The sequence below is a fragment of the Rhinolophus sinicus genome, chromosome 1, assembly GCF_057876585.1.
Source record: "Rhinolophus sinicus isolate RSI-liver-muscle chromosome 1, RSI-T2T, whole genome shotgun sequence".
Taxonomy (NCBI): Eukaryota; Metazoa; Chordata; class Mammalia; order Chiroptera; family Rhinolophidae; genus Rhinolophus; species Rhinolophus sinicus.
In genome coordinates this window covers 28,710,257-28,737,962 of record NC_142501.1, presented here as the reverse complement: position 1 = coordinate 28,737,962, position 27,706 = coordinate 28,710,257, and the positions used below count along the sequence as shown (strand labels likewise).

General features: G+C 43.6%; 1 protein-coding gene and 1 long non-coding RNA gene across 5 annotated transcripts in view; one reads left to right on the top strand and one right to left on the bottom strand.

Annotated features, from left to right (window-relative positions):
- ETV6 (ETS variant transcription factor 6) overlaps positions 1 to 27,706 on the bottom strand; it is a 219,101-nt gene that overhangs the window by 141,660 nt on the left and 49,735 nt on the right. The gene's annotated exons all lie outside the window — the stretch shown is intronic.
- On the top strand, positions 348 to 11,850 carry LOC141568799 (uncharacterized). Its single transcript, XR_012492011.2, has 3 exons — positions 348 to 410; positions 8,740 to 8,876; positions 9,800 to 11,850. It is a non-coding gene; the product is annotated as an uncharacterized LOC141568799 (long non-coding RNA).

Here is a 27,706-nt window from a genome sequence, read left to right as displayed (position 1 = left end):
AAGAATAATGTGAAGACCTTTCCAAAAGATTTTTCTTTGATTCAACAAATACCTGCCTGGCACTGCTAGGTGATGAGACTATGGACGTGCGTAAGAAAAAAAAAAAAATCTTCTTTAAGGAGCTTAAAGTCTAGAGGGGAATACAAAATAAGGGGAAAGGAAAACAAAGTATTATTTATTGTCAACTCTTATGTAACAGGCACATATATTACTTCCTTTAAATTTCCTAGCAATCAAATGAGAGGGATATTTTAATCCCTATTTTAAAGATTAAGCAACTGGGATTCGGCAATGTTACACAACTTGCCTAATGTTAATAAGTGACAAGCCAGTCTTTGAACCCAGAGCCTAGAGACAGCAAAACCTACGTCCTTCCCTCCATGACACCAGGCAAGGCGTGTACAATTCAAGTAAGTGTTTTGTCTTATAAGTGACGGCTTTTAAACTCTGAAGGAAAAAAGACTTACATGGATATTTGAGCGCAGGCAAATATCCTTTTTTAGCCTTATCCCACAGTACTCTAGAAATCACGTCAGGTGACACATCAACTCTCATCTCACTAAAAGTACTCCAAAGACCAGCTGCTTTGCCCTTATTCCTACACGCATCAAGAAGTAAGGCTTACTTAATCAGATATCCATGACCCCCGTTCTGTGCTGAGGTTGGGGTGAAGGTCCTTTTAGTAGAAGTTGTCATGTGAAGTTGGTAAACCTACAAATGCCTAAAGAGGGGGTGAGTAGATTAAGCAGTAGATAAACACTGGTACACATGGAGCTGGAAGGAAGAAGGAGGCTTGTTAGCAGGAACTAGTGTCACTAAAAGTGGCCACCTTTGGGCCGTAAATTGCCAAGACATTTTGCCCATTCTTACTAAGGAGAAGATGAAGAATGGAGCCTTTCAAGTTTCATTTCAGTGACATCTTAAAGGGACAAAAGTTTCACATTATGACAAAAAGACAACAAACAAACAAACAAACAAACAACATTAGAATCTAGGCACCGCGTTTCCCTATCCTGTAGCTAGTCATGTAGACTTCTTCAGTCAGTTCTCAATATATTTTTGAGCAGTTCAGGGTGGTGGTTAAGAGCTATTGCTCAGAGGCATCAGCCTCGTTTTGAATCTTGGCTCATGCCCTTAAACTGCATGGCTTTGTACAAGTTACTTAAACTCCCCCAAGACTCAGCTTCTTCATCTACAGGATGGGGTCATAACAGCACTGGCTTGACCTGAAAAGGTTGTGAGGATTGAAAAGAGATAATGTAACTAGAACTTAGCATAGGGCTTGGCACATAAAAAGTTTAATAACTACCAATGACATGTTGCCAGTGTTGTGACAAATCTTAAGAACATACAGATATATGCACATATAGACATGGTCATTTCTGAGATGGTTTGGTGGCTCCATCTGTGGTACGCTCAAGATATCACATAATTACATAGAGAACTACATAACAAAAAACACAATGCTCATGTAAAACTATTATCTATTTTAAGCCACTTTCAAGAGGCTTTGCAAATCATCTGTTTTTAAGCAGGGGAAAAAACAGTGGGCAAAGTGGAAAAATGGAAATTAAAAGACTCGATTCCTATAAAGATGCTGCAACAGAGGTAGCCACTGCCACGTTTGCATGTTCTGGCATGAATGGATAATCCATCTACCCGGATTGGGTAGATACTTAAATAGAGATATTTCAAGGTAATTTCTGTAACATAATATCCATGTTCTGCCCAAAGGGAAAACATGCATTTGGTTCCTTTGATTAACATGTTAGTGACTGCATGAAACGCCAAGTGGTCTGCTGGGCAGAGGTTTCCCCGCTGTCTGCTACAACAATCAGTACAGTCGGCCATCTGTCAGCGTCAGCTTCACCTGGACTTACAGATCAACTGTGCAATACCACTGAGCATGCAGAAGGGGTTGGTGTGGAAAGTGCCTGCCTTGCTCCAATAATGAACACATTTCATTTATTGCATTGCGGTAACCGGTTCTTTGCTAATGACACCTCTTTTCCAGTTGGTTCCATAAACATTCAGGGGCAGCGTGGCCGAGTATGAGTTGTCAGGAGGAGAGCCTGGTATAATTATTCAATCAGTACCCACTCATTGTGCATTTACTCTCTTTTACTTGTAACCTTTCCTGTAACCTCTGAAATTAAACAGAGGGGAAAGAAGGAAAACAAGGTGATGTGTCAGGGAGCATGGTGCAGGCAGAAGGGCTAACGGAAAATGAAGAGGTAAATAAAATACATTCAGCACCTTCTATGTGCCAGACACTGAAGATGTGGTACCTTTCGGTTTTATAAATGAAATAAACTAACTCTCAGCAAGCTTAAAGAACTTATTTTACAATGTCATACAATAAGTGGTGCTAGAATTTGAATCAAGGTATGTCACAGTCCAAAGCCATGATCCGTCTACATTTTCTCCCCAAAATGAGGAGTAAGGATCTTTGGCAGAATGAAAGTGGTACCACGGAATCATGGAAGATAGTAAAAAAATATATTAGAAAGTTTTTGGAAGTTCCAGTGTTCTACACGATGACTGCAAACCTGGAGTTGGGCAATTTAAATATGAGAGCATATTCTGACAACCAGGATAATGTATTTAGGCCCAGTGTCAGCGTACCCCTAAGCGCAAGAGTTGTTCTAGGTCCTCTAGAGGGAGGAAAAGGAAGGGATGTCTGTTTGTATGTCAAGTGCACCAGGAGAACCATGGCAGCCGCCCACTCCCTCCCTGACACTGACAAAGCAGCACATTCAAACATCATCATGTAAGATGGTAGAAAAAGATAACGTGGCTATCATGGGTGGAAATACCCTAAATATGTTGAAAGATTGCTATTTAAAGGAAAATGCCCTCCTGTGAACACAGCTTATTAAAAGAGATGGAGTCCATTTTCTTTTTGAACTCTCCTGCTTCCTACTTCCTGCTTCTTTCCTTATAGTAAGTTTGAACAGAAAGGGGCCCTAGAAATCGAGAACAGCATCCTAATTTCTCAGATGAAAAATCTGAGAGCAACAGAAGTATTTCAAATCACACTTCTTGTTTCAGAAATCAGGTAGGTATCAGTTCTTGTTTTCGTTTTTCACCATATACCGTAGTAAAGAGAGCCAGGATAGATTTAAAAGGAAAAAAAAGAAAAAATAAAAAAAAAACAAGAAACCAGAAATTTTACTTTGTAGACACAAAGATATCCCTATGTGTCTTGAATTCGGCTACCTCCAGGACTGTGTGCTTTGAATCTTCTACCAAGTGACATTAAAGATTTGTACTGTATCATTCACAAATTACTGCCTAGGTCATTTCTAAGGCACCCAGTCAGGTTGGAGGTAAGGATTGTGGGGTGGAGGGATTTCTCTTTATACAGGGCTCCCTGCACTATTCGCCTTCTTGGCGATAACCAACCACCCTGGTTTGCCTGGGACTGAGGGGGTTCCTGGGATGTGGGATTTCAGTGCTAAAACCAGCAAAGTCCCAGGGAAACCAGGACAAGTTGGTCTCCCTATTGCCTTCAGTAGGGCCACATATACAATTGAGCTAAAAGATCCAAACAGATAAATGGCATTTAGCTGGAAGTTTCAGTCGATCTGACACCAGCTAAATGGTAGTTAACATTTCCAGTTTTTTAGAAAAGAAGCAGGATGAAGATTAATGAGTATAAAGGGCTTTGAGCCCTTGGGGAGGAAGGTATTCTCAAAGTAGGAAGTGTTAGGTCCATAAAAGAAACAATATGAGAACGCAGTGGGGCTTTTTCATACCTAACAAGTATGACTAAACCTCTAAACACTTCCTGTTCTGTCCCATGTTTTTCTGAAATTCGCTTTTCCCTATCGGCCAAGAAGGTAGAAAAAAAAAAAAGTGTTCTCTCTTCTTTTCTTAAGAATAACAGTGGGGAATTTCAAAACCTCCAAAGACTTTCAAAGTTTAGCAAGCTCTTGTTCTCATATAGAAATATTATGGGAAAACAAACAGCTCTCATTTTTCTCCATAAGCATCTTAAATTCTGCTACATGTAATTTGGGGTAAGTATAAAACCATTGGATTAGGAAAGATAAGTATGTGCGCTTAGGTAACACCCATTCATTCAGCCATCTAGTTATATTTTGAATCAAAAATTTTTATTGTTAAGCACTGTGCTAAGTGCTGACAAGACAACATTAAATAAGGAGAATACGTTTTTCTTTCACATATCACAGTATCCTAAAGATCAAAAACTGCCTTTTTAGATTTACTCACGAATCTTCTTATTGCACGGGAGAAAGAGAGCCGTCCCGCACAAAAAAACTTCACAATTAAATAATTTCTCCCAGGCAGAACTTCCCATTCAAAAAGAGCAGTGCCACAAAAAGCTGTCTTACTTTCACCACTTCTGAGTCACCAAACACACGGGAGGCACTCGGCTTAAAATGGGGTAGAAAGGATGTGAGCCAACAAAGGGGTTATTACACTGGGGCACACGTCAATCGGTTGCCTTACTCACAAGAACAGCTTAAAGCTGCCCTGTAAACATATTTGGGAAAAGCATTCTCCTACCTTCTCTGATCTCCTGGAAGCATGACTTGAATAATATAAGATTCTAGGGAAGCCCAGAATGGCAGCCCACTGAAGGGCCAGAGGGCCCTGGGAAAGGCTTTCTTTCCTGCCACCTCCACTCCAATGGGCTGACTGTTGTAGCCTCCAAAACAAAAGAGGAAAGTTAAAATTAAGCTCACAAATCCACCTACACTCTGCAGTGGAGAGAGCTGCTGACACCATTCTAGGTACCTATAGGATGAAGTCTAGAGAACAGAGATGACAGGGTGACAGGAGAACAGAGCAGGAACAACTGTCAAATGTCCACCCAGCAACATGGCCAGTTCATCACAAACAATGCCACCTCACCAAAGACTCTACAGTCATTGACCTCAGCTCGCCCCCTGGGCTGCGATGGACTTCCCGTCCTTGATTAGACTTCTGCCCGTGTGCGGGCCTTCGGGGAGCTCGCTGGGCCTCAGTGACTTGCACCTTTGTGCACATTACAATTGGCTTCTTTGAGCCTGGCAATCCCAGACCAGGAGCCTTATTGGACTTCCTCTGTTTATACAAGACTTGTCAAGCAGGTTATGCAGTTTTTCTGCCACTTTTCTTCCAGACACTTCTAAAATACCAAGATATCAGGAAGCAAACGAAGAATAGGGTTTTCTCACCACAATCCCAAAGACATACAAAGGCTTTCATAGGCCATAGGCTTCGCTGAAGGCCTGCCGCTGTTCTCTTAAGTGGTGGAGTGTGTTTTTAAAGATTGTAAGGGAAGAGTTGTCAGAAGTAAGGTCAAAGTCAAATGCACTGTGTTTCTATCATTATGGCTGGCCTCACTCCAGAGAGAGTAAAATACACCCCTTGAAGCAGGCGGCAAGTCCTGCGGTTGTATCAATAATAATTTTCACTTGCCTAGAAATATCTCCCAGGAGCACAAAGATCTTCATAAACTTCCCTCTCTATTTTGTAGATCTAGAAAAAGTAGTAGAAAGAAATTAAATGTCTTTGTGAATCAGCAAAAAACCTAGGGATAGAACCTAGGACAGCCAGTCTTCCTGCTTTAACCCAGATATCCGGCACACCACAAAGAAAATGGTTTTGTTTTGTTTTGTGTTTTTTCACTACAGAGGAGATGACCTTCAACTTTAGACATAAAAGATTAAAAAAAAAAAAAAATCTTAAAATACACCAGTTATTTTTTGGAGAGAAGAATCAATAAAACAGTAGCCCAGGGCACAGTTCTTTTTAGAGGTCAAGATGGTATCTAACCAAGGTCAAGAGTGTTTAGAACCAAGAGTTCAAATGCCAGTATCTTCTGCGTGGTATGAGTCAGTCATACTGAGATTGCCTCAGGGTTAAGGAGGGACTCATCAAACTGCCAACAGTAACACCAAATAGGACTGGGAAACTGGCTACTCCTGGCGTATCCCCTTTTCCTTTCCTAGTACAGTAAGTGACACCCAGGGAGCAACCCTCTCATATTCTGGAAGAGTCCACTGATTAGGCATGAATACACACCCACCACTCTGTTCCAAGATGGCTGCCTAACAGCTCTGAGGACCTTCAGAAATATTCTTCAGTTAAAAGTACAAGGCCTTTGACAAGGTCTCGATCCTAACTCTCCCACCCACAAGAGTGTACTAAGATCAAATAAAATCTTGAAAACATGGGCAAAGTTCAACCCACAGCTGCCCCTCCTAGGCCACAAACTGGCACACCTGGCCATTTGGCAACTGTTCCTTCCTTTAGCAGATCTTACCTGCCCGCGCAGGAAGCGGTGATAAGGCTAAAAATAAAGCTAGTTCACGTTGACTGCTATGGTTTCTCACACTTGAGCAGAAATCAGTTTAGAAATAGAACCTTAAACTGGTCAATGGAATGTCACAAAACCATCAAAAATAACAAAGAGCATGTATGTCACAGTGTTTTGAAACTATAAAGCACTACATACAATATGACATGTGATTATTTTGATATAAAATGCTGAACGTAGAATATTAAATTGTAAGTACACACCGATAACAATTGTGGACCGACTGTGTGAGCATGTGGCTAAAGCCCTGAAGAAGTCAGGTACTTGGTAACTATGTACAGGTACTTGGTACCTATGTAAAAAGGCTCGATTCAAAAAAATCATTTGAAGAGCTTTAAACATTTAAGAAATGTTAAATAAGTTTCAATGGTATCTCTTATTTATAAATGTCTACGATCCAACTTGAGAGTAAAACTAGCATCATAAATCTTAGCTTTGAAGGGGGTCTCCAGGTAGCCTCAAGCCAGCCCAGCCCCATCTCCTCTATCACCCACTGCAAAGTAAATGAATCTAGTATTTTTTAAGGTGTAGACTATTCTCTTGTGCTTGCTAGTGTATAATCCTTCCCTAATTTACTCCTTTGTGCTGAACAAATTCCAGCTGGAAAGAGGAATGAACAGGCCACAGAGGGCTTTCTATAGCTCCGTTCACAGAATTACAGATCACTCCATCTTCTAACTGGAAACGAAGCCACCTTCTCCTGCCAGGGTAAGGAGGGGCACTTGGCCGTAGCACTCTATACACACCTGAAGACCACCAAGCCCTTAAGAGTCTTCCCTACACACTTTCTTCACTTTTTATAACGATGGAGGTCAGATTCATTCCTCCACACTTTTATTCAAGCCTCTGAACTGGAAAATCAGCTCCAAGTACTGGAGGCTGTATTTCCTTAGCTCTTCTGATTTCTTCTTTTCTGAGTCTTTCTTTAGGATTACTCTTCTTCTCAAGTGACCTCATGAGTGACACAGCTGAGGGAGACAAGGAACAAAGCAATACAAAATGATCAAAGGAAATATGGACACCAGGAATGGAAAAGGAAGCTCCCCGGTACACTGCCACTACAAGGGAGAGGGCCCTAGAAGGTATTTTTTTCCATGGGGCCCATGGCACAAAAGCCAGTTCTGTGAGGTGTGCCATTGGCTCGTGTGTGAGTACAAACAGCCTCCGTAGCCCATGGGATGCAGCATGTCTGTGACAGAGGAAGTCCCTTCCATATGGCTCTCTCTGTTGGGACAGTCATACACACTCCACATTCAACAGCCTGTCATCTGGGGTGGTGTTTAGATATGTATGCAAGGGCAGGCTATCTCCTCAGAACTGCAAGGCAGGGCCTCTGTATATTGGTGTCCTCTGCCCTCTGACCATCCACAGTTTACCTACCCTCCACAACATTATGTCTCTTCCGTGACCACAAGTTCAAATTTTGACACTGACATTTACTAGTTGTGTAATTTTGCACAAGTGACCTGGGCCCTGAGTCTCAGTTTCTTCCTCTCGAAACAGGAGACAAAGACACCTATCTTGAAAGGCTATGCAGAATAAACAAAGTCGTGTGTGTGTGTGTGTGTGTGTGTGTGTGTGCCCCCCTAAGGCTCCTACCGTTGTATTAAACACACAGGAGGTGTGTTTCTTTCTCTCTCTAGTCTAAGTACTCATATGCTTAATCCTGAACTGATTCGCACTTTTTAATTATTTCATGTTTATATATTACCTAGATTGTAAAGAATCTTGTCATTTTAATTTTTTCTTTCCACTGTATGAGCTGTGCACACAGTGGTTACCCAATATGACAACTGTGGTCTAGGATATTGAACAAGAGCATCATTTCCCCCACATCCAATAATATCTGGCAATGTTTCCTGAGGAAACTACTGTGAGTTCTGGATGAAGCTGATCGCCCCTCTGTCCCTTCTTCTCCCCATGGCCCTTCTTCCAAACATATACCTCTGCCATGTGCAATGCCCTGAAGGACACCCATAAGCCAAGTTATTCATTCATCTGATCACTTCTTGAGTGCACAAACATTTCCTGAGTACATACTATGTGCCAATAAGAGGCACTGGGACTCTACACTTGGACATAGAAATGGTAAGACACAACTCTCGTTTACCCTTGCGGCAACTGGAGGGAGTCAAAAGGTAAGGCAAAAAAAAAAAGAAAAGAAAACATTCAAAATAATATAATGTACCAGATACTAAGAGAAGAGTGTATATGTCAGTCCTATGGGACAAAGAGGAAGAAATCTTAATTCAGCCTGAGAACACTATTATGAAATTTTAAATATACATTACCTTGGAGATAAGACCTTTAATGCCCTTACTTTGTTGAAATAGTAGGTAAAAGGGAAACCCCATCCTGGTCGATTACAAAACAGGTCAACACTTATTAATTCAAATGTCATTCCACAGACACTCTCAGGATTGCCAAGTACTTGTCAGAACCTTTTCTTGTGTATGAAGCCATGTACATTGCAATGCAAAAGAAATTTTTTGCAACTCAAACTTGGAATTCTGACCAGCCCATCCACACCCATACAGCATAACATGTAAGTATTCAGCACTAGATTAGGTGCTGAGTGGGGCGGGGGGTGGCGGAAGGGAAGATGGGGGGAATATAAGTCTTAAAAGCTTCCTGCTGATTCCTGGCAGAGAGTGAATGGATCCTGGAGAAAAGATGTGCCCTGAAGCAAGGTGAACCTGATAGGGAAAATGGGCCGAGAAGCGGGTGGTAGGCAGGTCATGACAGAAGAAACACATGGCCATAAAACTCCAATCTTCCCAAATGGGAAGTGGGAGAACCCAAGAGCAGGAGGATAGGACCTATCTGTGTGGACACTGGAGTAGTTCTACCCAAAACCTTGTTGTCATGTAATAAGGAGGGCTCCCCCTACGTAGCTTCATGCTAATGCAGAGCAGGCCAGTCAGAAATGGTGGGAAGCCTGCCAAGAGTCTATGTGTGCACCACACATAGCCAGACGAGCCCCATAGCTAGATACATATTTACTACAAATACCTTCATGAACAGTCTAAACAATTTTCAAAGCTAACGCTTTATTCCTAAGATTTATCATTATCGTTTAGTTCCCCCTTTCCCCTAACTTTTTTCTTGTCACCAACTCAACCCTCTACTGGTACACAGAGCAGAAATAAAGGCTTCCTGAAGGCCAGGTCTTACCTATCTTTGTGTTCTACTCCCCACCCCCACTAGTATCTAGCAGAGTACCTGGCATATAGTAGACCCTCAATCAATGTTCACTGTATTACCCAGTCTGGGGCAAGCAGAGAAACAATGAGGAAACGGGCCCTTGAAACATCACAGAGTTTATGGATTCTCCCAAGGATAAATTCTCCTGTTCTGACTGGCACAGGTCCACTCCAGATGATTGGTCCCAAGTACTAAAGATGCATGAATATGACTTGCATGGAAGGAAACTTCCTTCCAAACACTCAGAACATACTCCCTCTCTAGAAGCTGCCTGCTAAGAAGGCTGTCCATGGAAACCTTACACCTTGACGTAAGCCCTGGCCACATCAACTCTGCAAAACTAGCCCCTATCAGGACCTGTTGGAGGGAAACCGGAGCTGCAAGAGTAACCGGAGACTTGGGCAGCTGACCTGCTTGCGATCCGGAGGCAGTCAGTTTGGTTGTGAGTTTAAACCAACTGTAACTGGGCAATACTTGACAACCAACTTCCCTGTAAGACCAAGAGTCGAACGAGCTAACCTGCAGCAGCCATTATGTTGGGGGTGGGGAGGGCAGAAGCTACTGCAGACCAATGCCATCCAATTCTTCTGGGTCAAGGGGCACAGGGTGGCTGCAGATGGTCTGCTTTCACTCCGGAAACCCTCAGGAGTGTGGGTTCCACCCTCCCCAACCAGGGGTCCCACATACTTCCTGGAAGCTCAAAAGGAGCCCTAGCCTTGTCCCAGGGGGTACCTGTTTAAAATTTCTTTGACAGGTAGTCCAAGTAACAACCAATGAAACAAAAGGTTAGTAGACGGTTGGCAATACCACCTTTGCCTTGGCATGTGTATGCCTGCAGCACAGGTGAAACTCAGTCAAGGAGAATCCTGGACTGGACAAGGAAGCAGAAGGGAACACTAATGGATGAATCCAGTTTGATTTGTAAGGATGACAAGATTTGTGTAATCTGCATTTACTAAATTCCTATTACCTGCCTGGTACCACCCTGGGATGCCAGGATGAAGAAGACGGGGACAGTCCTCAAAGAGCTCATACTCTTGAAGGTCACACTTTATGATAACAAGTGTGTGTTTTCTTTTTCATTGAGAATTTTGTCAATTTTGTCACAATACTGTTTATGAAGAGCAAGACAAAATGGAAGGTAGGTAGGAGGGGAAGGGATAATAGAAGAGGGAAGAGGAAGGCAGGAAGCAAGAAAGGAGGGATAGAGGGTTGTGGGTATTAAATGTGATGACCCTTATAAAGCGTGTTGTCGGGTTCTCTGACATACAGTAAGTGCTCAGCAAATATTAGCCATTATACTCATTGTTATAAAGAGCCTAAAACTGTGTCAAGCTAGTCTACACTGAACACTGACAATATAGCAGGCATACCGTGTCTGGGCTTATCGTGTATTAATTCATTTAATGCTCACAATCCTACGAGATATTAGTATTCTATTTTACAAATGAGAAAACTTGGGCACTAAGCGATTACATAAGCTATACCTACCCAGTCACACAACTATCGTGTGAGAGATCTGGGATTCAAACCCAGGTCGTCTGATTTCAGAGCTCATCTTATCTATTACACCTGTGATTCTCAAGGTGTGATTCCCTGGGGATTTTTTCAGATTTGCAAATTCGTGGTCCCAAACCAGGCCTACTCAACCAGAAACTCTAGGGGAAGGGCCAAACTGTTTTCAGAAGCTTTCTAGGCGAGTCTGGTGAACATGAGAGTTTGAGCACCAAAGCATTAATTATAATACACTGCAGTACTTCTGCATATAGCAGTGGCTCCATCTAAGACAGATAATACCTCACCCTCACTGCGACTGGCCTCACGTGGTAATGGGCAAAGGTGGAAATACTTGGGTCATCTATTCCTCTGTTTAGTGAGTGGCCTAGGATTGGGGCGTGGGAGAACAACCTCAATTCTCTTGATTTTCAGAGAAGTCGACTTGGCTTTTCCAACTTGACACCCTGACGTAAGGAGGCTAGAAGGGGGTGAGGATCCTTGGATATTCTTAGAATGGTTTAACTCCTTCACAGCATCTCAACTTAATAGGGTGCAGTGTCCCAAAATATCTACCATTACTATTAAAAATGAAACTTGAAAAGGAAAGCTTTGCTTCTGATGTATTAATTTAACTTCTAACAATGCACTGAAGGCGGATTTGTCTGTTCTTTCTACTGGAGTTAATTCGATGATTCAAACCGATTGTCCAGTTTGTGGATTATCTAAGCCTTCTGCTTCTCCCTGGGGCAGCTCCCCCTCACTGTTCATTAGCACCTCTACTGAGGATAAGCAGGGGAGAAGAAAAGGTGAGGAAGCTCAAACCAGTCAATTTTTTTCCTTGTTAGCAGTTCTGGTAGACTTGGTGGGAGAAGAATTGTTATTGGCTAAAATGAGACACTGGGATTATCTATGGTTTTCAATTTTCCATGCTCTCCCTTCCCCTAATTATCACATACAGTCAAATCAACCTAACTTTATAGTGTTAGCCCAGTTTACAAATGAACAGAAGCATAACGCTCAAATTCTAGAATTTCTACAGAGGTAACCTATGATATCTTCTTATATCAAAACTCTTAAAAATGTCAAAGGTCATTCTGATCACAGGTGTAAAGTCTCGGAAAAGTGACCACATGTTTATGGATCCCATTTTAATTTCAACAGTTCACTTTCCCCACCATTCCAACTTTCTGTGACCTGAATATGTATACCTTTATTCTCATAAGGAATATAAGGTACCTAACATTAATTAGACCTACTACATTCTAGGATGCCAGACTGCGGGGATATCTTAAAAAAATTATCTTGCTTATTTTTAAAACATCTTGGCAAGAAACTTTTATCCTGATTTTATAGGGAAACTGAGATGTAGAGAATTTAAGTCCTAGAATTAGTACCAGAGCTAAGATTTGAACACAGAGCTGTCTTTCCACCACCCCCACCCCAAAACCTATGCTCTTTCCACTCCACAACTCCGCCTCATGGGTAAGATTTCTTCCTTCCACCCAGAACTCTGGCTATGGCAGTGCTGCCAGGCTCCTTTGGGGGATGACTGTGCGAATTGCGTTCCATGACTTCTAACAATTCGAGCTGTACTAATAGCATCCTCAGAAGCCTCTCATACTATCTTCAGATATCTACTGTTTCCCCTGCTATCAGCAGTGGCACAAACAACCTCCAGCTTCCAGCTAGCCCTATGCCAAATCTGTACAAACTGCCACTAGTCTTGTTCATAGTTTCTGGTTAGTAGGAGACCAGAGCTTTCCAGTCTGGCAGAAGCCTGAGGCCACGGTGGTAGAGGAGGTCGTAAGAGATGCCTTCACTTCCTTATGACTCAGGGCCAGCAAGTATACCAGGAAGCCTGTGCAGCAGAAGCCCATACCCTCAATGTCACCACATGACCACTTCCTACTTCAGTGAGGGAAGTAGCCAAATGCTCTAGTATAAAGGCAGAAGGAAGAAAGGGGGAAGTGACTCTGTGACATTCTTAATCCCCATATTCCCTTCCCCTGTTTCTGCTCTTGTTCCTTTCCCTAGCCTCATCCTTGCTGGATTTTAGGGCCTGAACTTGCCTGTCTCCTTCCCAAGCCCCACTGGCCAGGCTGCTTGCTCCCTGCGACTCTGCCCTAGCACCCCAAGAAGCCACAGAACCTCAAGTCTCACTGTGAGAAACACCAAGGCCTCATGGTGTTAGCCAGAGATAGGGTTTCCAGGTGGGAATTCCAGCCCATTCTCAGGAATTTTTTTCATTTTTCCATTCCCGAATCCCGAGAAAAGTTGGCCGGGAAATCGGGAAAATCGGCTCCTTGAACCCAGGTGGTTGGTAGTATCAGCTGTCACTTTGTGGAAACGATTCATTGTGGAGAACAGGAAACAGTTTATATCTCAGGATTCGGGAATGGGAAAGCGAAAAAAAATTCCTGAGAACGGGCGGCCATTCCCACCTGGAAACCCTAACCAGAGATAAATTCATCTTTATTCCGTGTCCCGTAAGATTACAAATGGGCTTGCTTCATTATTTATCAGCCAGTCCTTCCTTGCCATCCATGGTGAGTGAAAGATGGGCCAGCATGGCTTAATCTCAGTGCAGGACACACTACAAAAGCTTGTCCTTCAGGAAAGAAAATCTCTTCACTCTCCTATGCATAGCACTTATTGTTTCCACCATTTCATGGACCTAGAAGATCGGTACCTTTCACGGGTCTAACGTTTGTTGGTATTTTTAATATGCATCACATTGCCCAGAGAGACTATAAAATAATTTGGGCCAAGGACCATATTTCTTCACCAAAGAACATCGATACGATGCTAGACAACCAGGCAGTGCCTCCTAACTTGAGATGCAGGCCTCCTGCCTGGAGCAAATGGATCCCAGACTCCAGAAACGTGTCTCCCCATGGCCCAGGCTTCAGCTTCCTCTCCCCACAGTCTCACTCACAGCACGGCAGCTTGGCCAGTCCTTGGGTAGCTTCAACATCCTTAATTTAATCTGGTCTACTTCCAGTTCTGGAGATGCCAGAGAAACCACACTGACTGCCGAACCAGACGGGATGAAAACACTCACCAAATACATTCTGCACGGCCTCAACAACTTCAGAAAAGAGAGAGAAGCCCAGACCCTGGGTAGTTCCTGTCAAGTGACTCTTTCTGAATCACAGGTCAGGGATCTGCCAAACGCCCTCTCAGGGACTGGGCTGGAGAGTCAGTTAGCTCTCAAAACTGACTTCTGCTAATTCCCAAATACAATCCTGAGCATCAGGCTGGCTTCGTGTGTGACCTGTGCAGTCACACAGGGGCCTGGGCTTGTTTGAGCTTGACCTCAAGCACTTGTTTCAATGCTCTGCTGTGGCTATGCTGAAATGCTTCACAATTTCTGAACAAGGGGCCTGGCGTTTTCATTTTGCACTAGGCCTCACAAATGACATAGGAGGTCCTGCCGAGCAGGTTCATTCCAGTCAGAGTCACTTCAAAGCATCTAGTAAGTGTGGGAAGCTGTGCCCATAGAAGCAGGGTGCCGTCAAGCAGCGTGTGAGGCTTTGGGCTGGCAGGGATGAGGGGTGGAAGCTGAGGCATGAAGAGTGACCGCTCTACAGAGGGAGCTGATCCAGCGACAGGGAGTGCCCGGTATGGGCGACACCACCAGTGCGATGGTGGCACCAGAAAGAATTTCTCAAATACACATGCCAAGTATTGCTCGCTTTGGAACACTATGTTTTCGAAAATCCCCAAATCTATCTTCAATCTTTGATTATGGACCTCATTGTCTCTCTGATTTATACACAGTCTGACTTTTCCCCAATGATTTACATAAATTTCTTTTAAAAGTTGGCATTCTATTTGTTTGTTCTTTTCTTTTCAGCTTGAGAGAAATTTGCATGAGATGAGGGTTGTTGAGATTGAAAGAACTCCACTTCCAGGCTATTTATTCTCTGCTGAAAGCCCAGACTCCATCAACTACAGCTGGGTTGCTGCATAAGTCACACGGGGTCAGACCCCACCGATCAGGACGATAGGTGGGAATATCGGGGCCACTCACAGTCTAGGGCATGGAAATGGAATGGGAAATGGAATGGGAATGGAAATTTCCCAAATGCTCAGCACCAATAGCAAAGTACAGAACTGTCCCCAAAGTATATTTGCTAAGAAGAGGCTCTGGGAAAGCTTTCCCAAAAGGAGCCAGAAGACAAAGACTTTTGGTTTTTTGGATGTTTCAAGAGCTGTCTTGTGATCACCTGCAGGCATAAGAGGTTGAGGCCTTTATTAACATTCTCAGATGTGACAGCTAGAGATGGACGGACACTCCTTACTTTTCAGCGTGCAAGCATGCACACACACCACACAGGGGTTACACTACAGGGGAAAGCAGCTGTGTTCCCTTCGAGAGGACAGCTATTCTCCTTAGTGTGAGTCCACAGTCCACAGCACCCCTGCTTGGTACTCCCGTCTATCTTAAGTCCCGTGCACGGTCTCTCCTCCAGAACCATGAAGTTAGCAGGAAGCAGGTATGTTTTATGGGCTATGTGTCACTTAGCACTGTCTGCACATCCAAAGCGGTGACGACATAGGGAATTGAAGCCACTGCCATCAAAGATGAAAATGTGGCACTCTTGGCTCCAGGTCTGTCCTCTCTTGGGAAGGCAGAGAAGACAAGCTGGTTGCCTACTTCTTGGCAAGAGGAAGCAAACAGCTGAGGAGACACTGCTGTCCTTGGAGTAGAACATTAACGTACACACTACAGGAAGAGCAATGACAGGCCAAAGAAAGGTTTCCCCTGAGGTTCAGGGGAAGCCATCCACCTGTGTGCACTGAGACCACAAGTACCCGACACCACCTTCTGAAATATCTGCCTGAAGGAGAGCTTGCTGCTTCCCACACTGGCCCTTTCACTCTTAAAATCAAATATCCACCTAATTATTTTACATCTAAGAGATAGGGAATCGGCATCTACTCATGAGCTTGGGATAAGTGGCTGAGCGGGTTACGGACTGTGTACAACTGCGTTAGGCCAGTCTGGTGTTCTGAGAACTGGATGCCATGAACATGCAGTTGAATCATACCGATCTGTGAAGAAATAAACCTAACACACCAGCTCAGCTCACTCACTGTGTAAAAAAATAAAAAATAAAAATAAAATAATTTTTTTTTTTTAAATTAAAGACTTTTAGAGCTACAAGGGGAAAGAGTGATCCCCTTGATTGGTTCCCTTATTTCACAGGTGAGAAATGGAGACGGCGAAAGTAGCTGACCTGCTGGTCTGAATAGTGAGTCTTCTTGAACCTCCTTAAATCATTTCTAGAATAGAGGACAACAGAGAGAAACCAGTTCTACTCTGCCCACGTCTACAATCTCAACCCAAAGTAGACCAACTTCCACCAAATACTAATATAAATGCCAGTCTAGAAACTGAAGCAGTCTGGATGGGTCCCATTCACTCAGGTCAACTCACCTGGATGACATAAGTCAGTCCCCATTCACCCATTCACAGCCCTGGTCTCCACCTAAGTAGGCACAAAGGGTCTTAAAGACAAGGGCAATTAGCAAGATGTTGCTTTCTTCAGCTTTCTAGTACCAGACCACAGGACTCAGTGCATTCCCTTTCACCAAGGTGTCGGCTCAACACAGGTCAAAAGTTACTGTTCTTCCCTGGGTTTCCATTTATGTGAAGAAACAATTGCTGAACATTTATTGATTATTGTAACAAACCTAACAAAGAAATCTGATAGAAATTCTCTGATTTGAATTAGTTTTCCTCTATTCCCTCTTACAATTTAGATTTTTTTAAAAGGAACTCAAAGACTTAACTTCCAAAAAAGGTCACTGTGACCACAGTTACAGAGAGACATAAGATTTCATAAATCCCCAATGTACAATTATCATGGAAAACAAAACTTGGTTCAGAATTAAGGAAAACAAATACGATTTTTCTTTATAAGGTCGACTCATCATCAGTAGTGGGAGAGAGTGCTGATTCAGGAGGCAGCTGGACACAACAGTCAAGAACACAGCTTAGATGGGACAGAGCTGGGTTCAAGTCCCAGACACACCACTTACTAGCTGTGCGACCTTGGATGAGTTACTTAACCTCTAAGTCTTAGAAGGGGTGAAGGGGGTCAAAAAGTACAAGCTTCCAGGTAGAAGATAAATAAATCTCGGGGATCTAATGTATGACATGGTGACTATAACTAACAATACTGTTGCCTGAAAGTTGCTAAGACAGTAAATCTTAAAAGCTCTCATCACAAGAAAAAGAAAACAGTTTATAACTATGTGTGGTGATAGAAGTCAACTAAACTTACCGTGGTAGCCATTTTGCAATATGTACACATATCCAATCATTATGTCGCACACCTAAAACTAGTATAAAATTATATGTCGATTATATCTCAATGAAAAATAAATAAAACGAAAATAACATCACCCACTTCATAGTATTGCTGTGAGGACTGAAGGAGGCAGTGTGTACACTGCCTGACACTCAATGTACATCCAATAACGGCGAGCAGGAGCTCCAGGCCTGGCTCTGATGATCATTTTATATCTTGGTCTCATTCTCTTCAGCGTCAAAATAAATAATCACTAGGCTCTGTCTGGACAGGAACCTCTGAGGAGAGTGCTCAACTCTCCACTAATCCAGTGTATCTGATGGCCAACGAAAGAGAAACAGCTTCTATAACAGTGCAGCATTTCAAAGTATATGCTCAAAATATCACCATGTTTCCCTGAAAATAAGACCGGATCTTATATTAATTTTTGCACCAAAATACGCATTAGGGCTTATGTTCAGGGGATATTATCCTGAAAAATCATGCTAGGGCTTATTTTCCGGTTAGGTCTTATTTTCGGGGAAACACGGTATCAAATTTTGTCACCTCAAGAATTCCTACTTGTTTATGTTAAATAACAAAGACAATCTTCCATGTGTGAAAAACTTCTCAAAACTCTCCCCACTTTTTACAGCCTACTGGCACTGCCCAAAATCAGGGCCTTGTCATCTAACGGGGATATTATCTGTAATCATCTCCAAATTGATTCTCATACATCCATCAACCCTTTTCTTCCATCACCTTCCATAGCCATCATTCATCTTCGCAAAACAGAACTGACTATGCTCCTCCAACACCTTCACTGCCTTCTAACTGCCTTTGCTGCAGGCCAAACGCATGAGCTGGCCTCACCTGCCCCGTGTTCCAGACACTCGCATCCCCAACTCAAATGTCTCTGGCCCTCTCCACCAGGAGGTCTACTCTGATCCCCCAGTCTGAAATAATCACTTACTCTTGACTTTCCGTAACACTCAGTCCACATGTCTCTTACAGCATTTGCCTCATGTTCTAAACGACTGTCTCTACTGCTGAACTGTAAGTTGTGTCTTTTCCATCTTTGGTTCGTAGCCTCTTGAGCCATGTTAAGGCAGGCATGTAGTAGGCAGCCCATAAAGTCTTAATAAATTATTACTTAATTGGTTAATTGGTTTCAGCAGGCCTCTAGTTAAACATATGCATGAAGAGAAGAAGCAGGGCTGGGTAGTTAGGCAATTTATTATCACAGTGTCTTTGATTAGTTAGCTACCACCTTAGAAAGCACAGCAAGCTGGAGGCCAGCCCACGAGACGATGGACACCAGCCTGGTTAAGTTTTTATTGGTAGCAGAGAGCCGGGAGAGCAGCCATGCTTATTCCTGAGCCCAGGAATCTTGGGCAGGGCAAAGCTGTTTTCTTTTGTCTTCCTTTCCCTCTCTCCATTCTCTCTCCCTTACCGCCTCTTTCTCTCTCTTATCTCCACATTTAATTCATCATTCATCTAATAAATATTTAATGAGTGCTTCCTCTGTGCTAGGCACTGTCCTAGCACTAGAATACAGCAAAATGAAGCCACTAGTTGACATTCTAGCACAGTGCATCTCAAACTTCAATGTCATCTGAATTATCTTGGATCTTGCCAAAGCAGTGGAATTGGACTCAGGGGGTCGAGGGGGGAGCCAAGCACCTGTATTTCTAATAAGTTCCCAGGTGATGCTGACACTATCAGTCCATATTCTCTGTAGAAAGGCTCTAGACTAGAGCACTGGTTCCCAAACTTGGCTGCACATAGGAACCTTGTCATACAGGGCGGCCCGCGGGGTCTCAGCTCCCGTTCCCCCCATAAGAATGCAGGACACGGTGAGGCCAAAAAGGAACACCCACGGAGCCATAGAGAGGGGAGTCATACCACTATATTCTCGCTGGCAGCTGGGTTGGAGACATAGGAAGCAGGAGCCACACTATCCGCAACCTGCCATACACTTCTCTGCAATCCGCAATCCACACTCCGCCGTGCTAACTGCAATCCGCGCTTGCCAGCCCAGCCACCATCTTCTTGCTAGCCCCCATTTTCTGCTAGCGTAGCCTCGGCAGTTATATTAGTGGCCAATGACTCACTGGTTACAGCTGATGGCCAACTAGCCACAGCTGATGACCATCCAATCGCAGTTGATGGCCATTTACTACCTGAGTGAGCACCTTTCCACGTGAGGCTGAGAGCCTGGAAACTGCACGCCTGGGTCTGTCCCCACAAACCTCCTGGAAAGTTTTAGAAAATACTGATGCCTGGGTCTCTTCCCCTGAGTTTCTGATTTAATGTTCTGGAGTGCAGCATGATATTAAGATTTTAAAACGCTCCCATGGTGATTACAATGAACATCCAAGGTTGAGAGCCACTGTTCTAGTGGGAGATGTAGATTGAAAACAAATATTTATTTCAGACAAGTACCATGAAAAAAAGTAAAGCAAGCTAAGTGCAACAGAAAGAGAGACAGTATGTTATTTTATATTAGGTTGTTAGGGAAGGCCCTTCTGAGGAGGTGACATTGAGCAGATACCAGAAAGGTGTGCAGGACTAAGCCATGCTGTTATCCGAGGGAAGAGTTCCATGTAGAGGAAATAGCATGTGCCAAGGCCCTGAGGTAGGAGTGTGCTTGACATGTTTGATAAATAGCAAAGGAGACTAACATATGAGAACATTCACTAGGAGACTCTACTGAAACAATGGTTCACAATCATAGGAAATTATTTAGTCTGATCTTAATGGGAAGTCTAGACACACAAGGTCTGAAGGAGTTCAAAATGAGTGATGTTTTAAATCTAAAAAGCACTGTGAGATGGGCAAACATTTAGAAGCAAGAGAAATGCATGTGGCTGTATTAGGTCATTTAATCATCATAAGAATTGTATAGGATAAATATCATTATCCACATTTTTAGAAATAAGTGACCAGAGGCTCAGAGAGGTATATTCACTTGCCCATGATCATAAAAGGGCGAGATTAACTCGTCGGAATGACTTCAAGATCTTTTCTCTTTACACTATGAATTAAGCACACACTGGGATGTTCTCTCTTACGTGTGTCCCCCATCTCAGGCACAATGGGTGGGAGAGGGAAGGAGTGCACATGTCAGACGTAGGAAGGAAAAGGGCACAAGGGAGGGAAGAGAAGAAAATCTCAGGAGGTAAAGGAGGCAGAGAGAGAAAAGACGAGAAGCACTGAAGGACAGCTGCCTCCTTCAGACATGCCTTCCGCTCCTGACTATTCGCAGCGGACGAACCTAACGCCCTGAGAGAGGGTGTAAGGATTAATTTTATGTGTCAATGTGGATGGGCCACGAAACCCAGATATTTGGTCAAATAATTAGTCTAGATGCTGCTGTGAAGGTAAGTTTTCAGATGAGGTTAACATTTACATCTGTGGACTTTGAGTAAAGCAGATTCTCTATAATGTGTGTGGGTCTCATCCAATTAATCACTGGAAGGCCTTCAAAGATGAGACTGAAGTCCCCCAAGGAAGCAGGATGTCTGCCTCCAGACTGACTTTGGACTTGAGCTGCAACATCAACTCTTCCCTGGTCTCTGGACACCTGCAGATTTTGGACTTTCGTGTCTCTACAACTGCATGAGCCAATTCTTTAAAATAACATTCTCTCCATACTTACACACACACACACATACACACAAACACCCGCCCTATTAGTTTTGTTTCTCTGAAGAACCCTGGCTGCTTCAGATGGGCACAATCAGTAATATCATCCCCATCTAGGATGAGATAATGCATCTGAGAGGTCACACTTCTAGGAAGGGATGGGACTGAGGCTGGCCTCCAGGTCCTGTATTCCACCCAAGGCCTTTATTAAAACTGGCATTTCATCTTAGTACGTCTCAGACCAGGTCAAAATGCTGAAAAAGCTGACCATACATGGAATGTTTTTAATCCCTTAAAATGGACTGAGTGGATGATACAAGGAATGAGGGCAAGGGCAAATAAAAGGAATGTACTTCACTTTGTCTATGGTTGATGAGATCACCAGCCTTCCAAATTCTAGGATTGCTAAAAAGTGAGACAGAAGGATCTATGTTGACCAGGGTTCAAACCCCCACCTGAGGATTCAACAAAATGCTTTGTTTTTATGAGGCTGTCTTGATGGGCTGGAAAATAATGATGGGAAATTAACACAATCACAGATGCCATGCTAAAACTTCGGTACTAAAAAACACTGAAAAAAGTCTGGAGTGTGCTGGAGCCTTGACAAAACAGGAGACAGAAAGCGGAAAAAATAGAGAAAAGTGATTCAGTGATGCAATTCCACCCACGGGGGAAGGTTGGGAAATACCATATATTTCTTCCTCAAAAAATGTTGGTCAAAATACTTACTGGTTCAAAAATAATGATGCTGAAGAAAGCAAGGAAATGACATATAAATCAAGACTTCAGATGTGTATTCCTCTATATTATATTAATTTTTGTGTAATTAAGAAAATGCCCCTAAAAGGACCCAGAGACTATTGTTACCTTGTAGGACTGACATTTTGAAAATGCTTTAGGGAGAAATGTTTGAAAAGCAGAGGGAGCAGCACGGATCTCCCACAGAAAACAATGGCATACACAAACATTCTCTTTCCTTCAAAACAGGAATTTGAGGTCAGAAACAATCTCTTTACATATCAGTGTCTACATGAGAGTATAAAAGAGAGAGAACCAGGATATATGAAGAAAAAGGAAAGAAGGTATTATAAAAAGTAAGTTACTACACTTAAATGGAATAACTTCTGCTCCCTCCGCAAGTAGGGTAGAGAAAACTGACCTCACAGATATACTCCTAGGACTCGGCGTGTGACCCCCTTCTCAATGTACTGCCATTACTAAAGAAAAAAGGTGGGGGGGGGGAATGAGTCTCTATGAAAACATGGAACTGATTCCTTGAGAATCAGTTTTGGAAACTGAGTTACGGTATGGTACAATTTTACTTTTTAACAGACAGGAAAAAGCGTTAAAAACACTGAAGAAATAAGACTCATGGGCAGAGTTAGTGTCAAAAACCTGGAGAAATATGGTTGAGAAAAGAGAAAGGAGAGGCAAGACTAATCCAGGCTCAGTTCTCTGGGACACCCAGATATCCAAACGGCCAAAGAACCTTCATGCTATTTGCCCAAATCTAGTGGTTAATGGTGGTTATTCTGAAGAGTGCTCTGATTATTTAACAACATTTGCCATGGTCTTGGGAGGGAGAGAAAATGCCAAATACTTGCCATGCTTTGCTGAGGGCTCTGACACTCCAATCTAAGGCGACCTCAGCTGAGTCAAGGATGGTGTCACCTCATTTCCGTGGGCTACACTGCAGCTTGCAGGACCCATCTAACACAAAGTAGGGGGTGGCTTTCTTGGTGTGATCTGAGAGGAGGCTAACAAGATCCGAGCTGCTACTAACCGTCAGGTCCTAAAGGCCCCTTGGGGCTCAAGAACTGTGGCCACCAGAAGGCTTCTTTCAAAGACCAGAGCTTTCCAGGAAGGGCTATACATTCCTACCAATGACCTCATCAGCCTGAATCAACTCCTCAAACGCCTTAAGACATCAACTAGCAGAACGCAGGGCCCCAAGGCAGTGGGCGTATTTTAACAATAACCATATTTTACATCTGCAGAGCACATTCCAGTTTATAATGCATTTTAAAAGTATAAGGAGTGGGGGAATCTAAGGTCAGATCAGACTGCCTGGATCCAAATCCCGTTTTTATGACTTTCTTGCCTTTTTCTCACTGCAGAGTGAGCATGATGACAGCAGCTACCACCTGCTGTGAGGATAACATGGGATAAACCAGCAAAGCACCTTGATCAGTGCCTGGCACATTGCGACACCGAACAGTCGACAGTTTGATGACTCCCTCCAACCCTGGGCTGATGAGGAGACATGGGCTCAAAGAAGCTTAATGTCTTTCCTGGGAATGAGCAGAAACCAGAGTTCTACATAGAAGGTACGGAATCACACAAATACAATTGTGCACATGTGTTGGGAAGGGACGGGTGTATAGGGAGCGGATGGTAGGTAGATATCTGAGTGAACAGAGAAAGCCATAGGACTTTGGAAGGGAACAGAGTACGGAAAAGGAGAAGCGTGCTCTAAATGGAGAGCGTGGGCTTTGCTTCTACAGAAAAATCAAGCTTTCTCTTCCAGGGTCTAGGCCAGAATCAGGCAAATGCTTCCCCAGCATGTGATAACTATGAGTATACTGTTGCTCTGCTGACATAAGAACACTCTGTAAATCAATTCTGTAAAGCTATCCACGTGGCATGCAGAGAAGTGTGATATGCTGTATTAGTCAGGGCTGTCCAGAGAAACAGAACCAATAGGATGGGCCTGTGTGTGTGAGTGTGTGTGTGTCTGTGTGTGTGTGAGTGAGAAAGAGAGAGAAAGAGAGAGAGAGAGAGAGAGAGAGAGAGAGAGAGATTGATTGATTGATTGATTTTATGGAATTGGCTCATACATTTATGGAGGCTGGCAAGTCCAAAATCTGCAGGGTGGGTCAGCAGGCTGGCGACCCAGGCAAGAGTTGATGCTACAGTTCACGTCCAAAGGCCATTTGCTGCAACATTCCCTCTTGCTCTGGTAAAGTCAGATTTTGTTCTGTTCAGGCCTCCAACTGATCGGATGACGCCCACTCCCGTTATGGAGGGCAACCTGCTTTTCTCAGTCTATAGATTGAAATGTCAATCTCATCCATAAACACCTTCACAGAAACTTCCAGAATAATACATTAGTACTTATCTGGACACAGTGGCCCAGCAAAGTGGACACATAAAATTAGCCATCACATATGCCCTTGGTGTTTTGCCTTCAGAGATCCCATATCACAGAGAATTACGAGATCTCCGAAGAAAACATGAGTTCTACAAACACCTTCAAAAAAGAAAAAGAAAAGGCAAGGGAATAAAATCAACAAAATGCAAGATCGTGGCTAACTCAGGTGGGAAAACAGGGGGTCGAAGGGGAGAGAAGCACACTGGCAGGGCAGTAGTACTGGTAACGTTCCAGTTCTTAAGTTGGGTGGTGAATTCATAGGTGTTCGTTTTATCATGATGCTTTTTAACTCACACATCTCCTTGCATTATATCAAATAGCACATATAACAAAAAGGGGGGTAAATCCAGCTTTCAGGCCACGGAGCAAGACCACCACTTCAGTACATCCTCCCCTGACAACTCCTGAACAGAAATCTCCTTCTCACACTGTTTACTCTACCCGTGGGCTGATATTGTTGGACAACTTTTCATGTGCTAAGGCCTTCCCTTCTCAAATGGATTTTAAGTCCCTTATGTTCCGGGACAGTTTCTTACAACATCTTTCTATTCCCCCACAGAGTCTGGCTGAAGGTCTGAGTAACTCAATAAAAACTCATTGATGGCTGAAAAACAAGGTGGGTGGGGGCAAGGATAACAAAAATAAACCAGCGGAAAAGCAGAGGTGCTTGAGCGGCACTGGGTTTCAGTTTTATGGAAGGCATTAACAGCTCCACAAGTTGGCTTGAGAGATCAGAAGCCAGGCAGGGTCACACGTATGATTTTTACAGGCCTGGCATGAAACAATGCCCATCCCACACGGTGGTGACTATAAATGGCACCCGTGTTAATAAGGATAACACAGCCAGGCTTGTAGAAGGGGATGTACGCAAGACAGGTGAGGGCCTAGATCATCTGTGATGTCCAGACAGCAAACAGCCAGAGGGCAGCACCTCCCAGGGAGGGCGCACCTCAGCCCCAGGTGTCCATAAGGAAACGCAACATGGCACTATGGCACTTGTAACCAATTCACGAGCTTCTTACCCAGTCCAGTCAATAGCTAGGAAGATAACAGGACTCCCCCAAAAGCCAACAGTGAGGAGTGCTCATGTATCTTCAAATCCCTAGGCCATACACTGTTAATTTTTCTCATCAAGACTCCTCCACCCTAAACATGAGATGCTCCCATTTGTCCCAGGATCCCCAGCTCTGACTTATTCCAGTTTTGGTTAAAGAAGACCAAGACTGTATGTGGTGGTGAGAGCTCTCTCCTGTTGGGGAGAAAGTATAGCTTTTGATATATATTCACCACATACAGAAGGCTAACAGAATGCTGGATGGGGATAATTTCTACTCCACGAACTCTGGGGCATCAGGCTGGGAGAATGACAAATACAACTGCTGAGAGAAGAATGGATAGACTTCCAACAGGTTATAAATGGATCCTGCTAAAAGGTCACTTCATATGTTATAATATAGAAAGTGAGAAGGCTGAGAGATAGAGGGTGAGAAGGTAAATTATATGCCCCACCAGGTAATTCCAATTACTGTAGCCAAGTCTCTAGTCCAGCCTCATCAATTAACAGGTGAACATGGCCCTCTGAAGTGACACGAGCAGCTCAGTGACATGTCAAGTCACTGTCAGAATTAGAAGCAGATCTCCCCACTCCAAGGCCAATGCTCTTTTTACCACGCTGACTATAGGGTAGATAATTTTGGCCACCTGCCATATATATGAGTTGGAGTTTGTGGAAACTGGCACCGAATCAAAGAAAGGTCCAGATTAGAATACATAAATCTATATAAAAGAGGTTGGCGGGCAGTCCTGAGGGGGAAATAATTCTCTCCTTACACTAAGAGAAGGAAACCATCAGGGGCTAAACGAAACTGAGAACATTTCACGGACCCACCGCTAGGATTTACACATTGGTTCCAATAATTCCAAAATTTCTCACATTTAGAAGAAAATGTTCCTTCATGGTGACAGAATTCTCAACACAAGCCTGCTGTTTGGAACGAGAGGGAACAAGTGAGAGCATGCAGTGCATCATGGGAAATGCAGCACAACTAGAATAAAAAAGGCTGTTGTCCAGCGCACATGGAGGAATCCTGCATTTTAGATAGGCCGTGATTCTCACAGCTGTGCTGCAGCCCTGAGCTAAGCAGACGGCCTCTAAGAGCGTAAGGCTGCCAGCCACATCAATCCTGGTCCTGGAAAAGGAGCCCACACCTCAGGATTGCTTCATTACTTTTAAGACTACCCACTTGAGAAGCAGGGAATGAGAAATTTCTTTTTTCTCACTAACATTTTTTTCATCGCAAGCTTCTTTTACACACTACTGCTCTTCTTCTAGAATCTGAAATTGAGCACTTTTGTTTACTTTCTTATGAGTTCCCGAGGTTTGATTGTTGATGTCTGTGTAAGTCAGTGATTAGCATTCTGACTTCAATTCCTTCTTCAGAGCCAGCCAAGGAGCCCAAGAAGTTGGCCACAGCCACTCCCTGAGAACAATAGGCCCTTTCTACAAAATACAGGTTTGTCTTCCTTTTCAAACACACAGGAGTCGGTCCTCTGGCGGAGAGGTCTACCTTTCTGTACAAAATGTTCACTGTGAAGCAGAGGGCTCCCCAAACAAGAAAAACCAACTTGCAGGTCAGATGTCCAACGGAGTCAAGATTTTACCCCCAATTCCAATTACAGAACTCAAAAGGTAAATCATATGCCCCATCAGAAAGCAAATAGATACAGCTATGGAAGCAATCGTCCTGGAACTACCCGGCTCTTCACAGTCCAGGCCTGGAAGAGCAGATGTGCTGCAAGAAGCAAGCCTCCCCGGGACGCTCCTGCCGTCTCCACGTGCCAATTTCAGAATTCCATTAATGCTCAGTTCACTTAAGACTTACTCTCTTATCTGTCCTACTCACAAAAGACAGTCCAGGTAACCCTACTGTTTCTCAAGCACTTAAACTTAAGGTCATTAGAAAATTCAGTGCCCATCTAGATGAGGCCTGGGTGGCTGAGGAGGAAGGAGGCCTCTTCACACGGAGGCTTGGAGAACATGGATTCACTACTATACTGAGGAAAACGAGTGTTAGCCTCCAAAAAGCTGAAGTTCACAACAGGCCCTCTCCTTTTTCTTCCCCATCAGGACTGTTTCACGAGAGACAATCTTGCCCTTGAGCTTGCTCTCACAGCACAACGACATGGAGTCTAGTCCCTGTTCTGCCCTTTACTAAACTGGGTGACTTAACGTCTGTGCATCAGTTTCTCCACATGCCTACAAGGACCATAAGAACGCTACCCTGCTTTTCTCACAGTTATTATCAGGATGGACAAAGATAACCAAAGCAAATATTTTGAAAGCTGCTTTACAGAAAGACACTGTTATTTTCAGTCCTGTCACCTACATGGACGTGGGGACTGAGGACATCGAGAGCTCAGACACAAGGCACATCAGGAGGAGGAACATTTGCTTCTTATCATCCCTGTCTCAACAAGGTCTTGGCAGGGAACCTCCGAGCCTCGGAAGTCCAAGGCCCTCTAGAAGATTTGTAACACCATGGAAGCTCAGAGGGTGGTGCCAAAAGGTGGGACTCC